Genomic DNA, 4,925 nt, shown 5'->3' with positions numbered 1-4,925 from the left:
TCCTCTCTTTGCTCGGTACTCGGTTTCCTGCAAAAAAGAAAGGTCAAAAATAGAGAAACATGGGGTGTCTGTCACGACCTAACCCCGTGGGCCGCGACTGGTATCCTAACTAGATACCCAAACGTACCTACCTGACAAAAATGACATATCAGACAGATAATCCACACTAGCTGTATACAGACTTAAGCCAATACAAATGCAGCGCGCGCTACAACATACACATACCCGAACATGCTGAAATTTCATATAGGCCGATGAGGCTAACATAACGGACGGAGTCACAAAATCGTGCGTACCTACCCGAATCGTAGCAACCCGTAACCCACATACATATCTACAGGCCTCTAACAGACATACAGAGTTATATGACGGGACAGGGCCCCGCCGTACCCAAAACTACCATACATACAGAATATACAGATGTCAGAAGATATATACCAAAAGTACACGCTCCGGATCAAAAGGAGCTCTCTAAAATGGCAGAATCAGTGCCCTAGACTGGCGGCGTATCTCCGGGTGCGTCTGTACCTGCGGTGTTATATCCCATATTTTCGCGCATTCGGGAAAATTCGAAGCAATCTTGATTTGTAAGGAATAAGGTTGTATGTTGATTTGAATTAATATATGTGTGTGTTGTCTATGGAAAATATGATTGTGGAGGTGTTGAAGGAGGCCGAGAGTGAAATTGGAATTTCGGAAATTTGTTTCGGGAATTACAAAATGAGATTTTAACAAATTTGGGCTTACAAAATAAAAGAGAAATTAAGGCCCAATCCACACAAGGTGGCCAGCCATGACCCATATGCTAGCCCAAGCCCATGAAATAATAAGTCATATGATGGTCATGTGTTCAATTTATATAAGAAGACTTAGTCTTCAAGAACATTCAAGAAAAGTTAAAACAAAAGAAAAAGAGAGAGAGCTAAGACTAAGGGGGTTTCGGCCAAGAGGAGAGAAAAAGAGGATCAAGAAATCTTGTTCAAAAAAATTGTTTCTTCATGTTTTCCTACTAACTTGAAGGCCCTCTTCAACATGGTATGATTGTTAGAAGGAGAGAATCATTCTTTGGAACAAAACTCCAACCTTAGATAAGTGGAGAAGTTGTGAAGAAAGGTAAGAATTTCATGTTCTTTGTATGTTATGAAGGCTTTGTCTATGTTGTAGTATGTAGAAATGAGTATAAATTATGAAAAGATGGAAGTTTGCATGATATTGGTATGCATGCATATGTAGCCGTGTGTGTGACTTGTTGTATAAGTAGGATGTGATGAATTTTGTATTGTAATCTAGTTGTGGTTATAGTGGAAATTGTATTGGAAATGAAAGTTGAATGAATTTGACGGAAATTGGAAATATGGAATGTGACCGTGTGGTATTGTGTTGATAGTGGAAGATGAATTAAATTTCTTTAGTATGATAATTGTGTTGTTGTGAAGTGAATGGAAGAATAATGGTTCTTGTTGTTATGGAAAAATTGGTTGTTAAGTTGTTGTAGGGAAACATGTAACTTTATTATAATTTATGTAAATATGGAAATGGAAGTCGTTAAGGGGTAAATGATGATGATTGTTGATGAAATTGGAAGATAGAAACATGTTATGGAAATGTTTGTCAAGATTTGGAAACCTTGGATGAATTATGACTTTAGTAGAAAGTTTGTATATTTGGTATACCTTGTGAATATTTTGTAGAAAGGAAGAACATTGGTGTTAGAACCTATTTCGTTGTGAACTTTGATGTCGTTTGGTATTGTTGGGTTGTTGTTGATATTATGAGCCGAGCTAAGCCTCGGGGGTGTTATGTATATAGGGGAGATGCTGCCGAAATTTCGGTAGACAAAGAAAATGAAGTTAAGTACATTCTTAAGCCTTACAATTCCTAATTGGTAACTTTGACCATTTGCAGATTCTGAGCGAAACGGGATTTGAGTTTCGGACGAGCGTAAGACGCATATAAGGTATGTAAGGCTACCCTATTTCTTCTTTTGGCATGTCCTAGGAAGTCTAGGTCGATACTTGAGCCTCGGGGGCAATTCTGTTCATAGAAATCCGAAATTGAATTTGAGCACTATTCATTCAATCTAATTGAACTATAAATCTCACGTTTTGGTCGGAAGGAAATCAAACGTCCGAAACTTTTGTAAATGTGATCAAGTCGACTCGAAACTTCCTTGGATGACTCTATAGCCCTTAATGTCCATGATTCATGTCCGTCGCCTCGACTTGATCCGAGGTGGACCCACTACTCCCGAATCTTCCCCTATTGTTCTATTTGGCTTAATCCCGTACTATAATTAAAGGAAACTCTTGGCTATCGTTCCGATTACTAAATGATAGAAGTATACCTGACATGACCCATTTCACGACATGATCGAGTAACGAAATAAGTATAAAGAATTTGTGTCGGAAAGAATGTTATGAGTCATATTGTCCCCAACTTTCGTGAAGCATGTTTTAAAGAAAATTTTGTAAGAATGATAACACGAATGATGGTTTCACCGAAGCTTGATATATTACGATACGTACACATGATTTCGAAAGTTTATTTGATTTCATACATATGAAGTTGGCACGATACCTAAAGACCTATTTGATATATTCCTTAGTTGTTAATAAAGAAAACAAGTGATATAATTAATACCTTGATATGTAGTGGTGTGTGTGCGTATGAATCTAAGTTGTACTTAATTTTCTATATACGTCATCCGAAAGATAGCTGATATGACTAATACTTCGGTTTTGCGAAGATTGACTTCCGAAACATTTATGGAGCGTTCCGTACTTCGAACGCTCGTATCTTTCGTATACTAGTTCCGATCGACCCGAAACTTGTTTCTGGACCTCCAGACATCGATATTGTGTTTGCATATAAGTATGTTTGTATCTCGGGTCTTGATTGTGTGCACGTGGTTTCGCACTACTCTGTTCGTGCAAGCGTTGATTTGGATTTCACTGAGCCCGGGCCAGGACATGTTCTCGTGCGTATTTCTCTGCATTATTCACCGCGTCCCTCTCACTTGCGGGCCGGGGCATGTTACGTATGATATGATGACATTATGATATGATGACGGGGTGGTGGCCAGGATGGCACATTCACCGCGTCCCACAAAAGAGGGCCGGGGCACGTTATATGCATGCATGATACATGACATTGACATACATGAAATATGATTCACCGCGCCCCTCCCTGAGGGCCGGGGTATGTTACTTGCATATATGATACATGACATTGGCATATTTGATATATAATTCACCGCGTCCCTTACCAAGGGCCGGGGCACGATACATGGACATTTGATATATGATGTTAATATATATATGATTCCATTTACCGCGTCCCTCATAAAGGGCCGGGGCATGTTATTTGACATATACATATAAGATATACGATTCTGTCATGCACACCCTGAGTATGGTAAGTAAGCTTTTGGTACACAAGATGATTCATGTATTTATTGTATTTATTCTGGCCTCTGACATCGACATATAAATATGTAGATGACTTGCGTGTGGAAGGTAAGCACTCTGGTATTTTGGATAGCATACTTGCTTTGGTACCGTTGTTCTGGTTATGTTCCTATTTTCCGTATTCCATGCTTTACATACTCAGTACATATTCCGTACTGACCCCCTTTCTTCGGGGGCTACGCTTCATGCCACGCAGGTACAGACGCTTACTGTCGTGGTCCGCCAGCCTAGGTACACAGTCTGCTTTTGGGAGTGCTCCTTTGTTCCGGAGCCCACCTTTTTGGTACAGATCCTTCTGTGGTATATATTGTTGTGTTTATGATTACTCTGGGGTACGGCGGGGCCCTGTCTCGCCATATGATTATATTGTCTGTATTAGGGGCCTGTAGACATGTATGTGGGTTACGGGTCATGTTTGCTCAGAAATGTGTACTTGGTTTCTGTTTGATTCTCCCCTGCACTATGCTAACATCATCGGGTCACGTGTATGTTATAAGTATCGGGTTAAAGGATATGTTTATAATTTGTACGCACGAGGTTCAAGAAAAAAAAAATGTAAGTGTAAGCGTGATTCGGTTGGTAAGTTTGTACGGGTGCCCATATCGGGCACTAGTCACGGCCCACGGGGTTGGGTCGTGACATGCGGGCATGTAACGTAGCCCCCGAAGAACCGGGGGTCAGTACGAAAAATGTACCGAGTATGTAAAGCGAAAATATCACAACATAATCATAGTCTAAATCAGAAGCACAGAAATATAGCGAACGAAATCATAATCCAACAGACAGACAGAGGTATACCGGACAGAGTCATAATTCAGACAGACACACAGAAGTATACCGGACAGAATCATAATTCAGACAGATAGAATCAGAATCCAGGCGGACAAACAGAATCATACATAGGGTACAGAAACGTGGTCGCCACTCCTGCCTTTGGCGCCACAGCACATCGTCTTTCAGAAGATTTCATATCTTCGAACATCTCCATCACATAACACATCATATCATAACCACGGTAACCCCGGGGACAGATCACACGCCGAGAAACCGGACACATCATACTTCGTAATTCATATACACGGTAACCGGGGACGGACATATACCACAGTACCCTGGAACTGGACACATCATACTTCGGGATTCATACATGGGACCCGGCCCCCGACAAAGGGACTCGGCGGCCCATCCGCACGATATAAACCTGCCCGGGATCCGGTGAAAGGAAGCTTTGAGACATCCACAAATAGATTAATGAGAAACCAGATACATACGGATCGTTATACCGACTCAATCAAACTGAAGTAGGCCAAATGACGAGTCAAATCAGAGTATTCGGATAGCGTTCATAATACGCGTCTATATCCTACTTGGGAAGGCATGAAAGATTATAACCAGAATCAGATTTTCAGATGTCAAAACCATTTTGCAAGATTTATATAAAAAGTAGTCATATCGTGA

This window comes from Lycium barbarum, chromosome 8 (assembly GCF_019175385.1).
Source record: "Lycium barbarum isolate Lr01 chromosome 8, ASM1917538v2, whole genome shotgun sequence".
Classification (NCBI taxonomy): Eukaryota; Viridiplantae; Streptophyta; class Magnoliopsida; order Solanales; family Solanaceae; genus Lycium; species Lycium barbarum.
The sequence above is the reverse complement of the archived record's forward strand: the minus strand, read 5'-3'. Positions refer to the sequence as shown.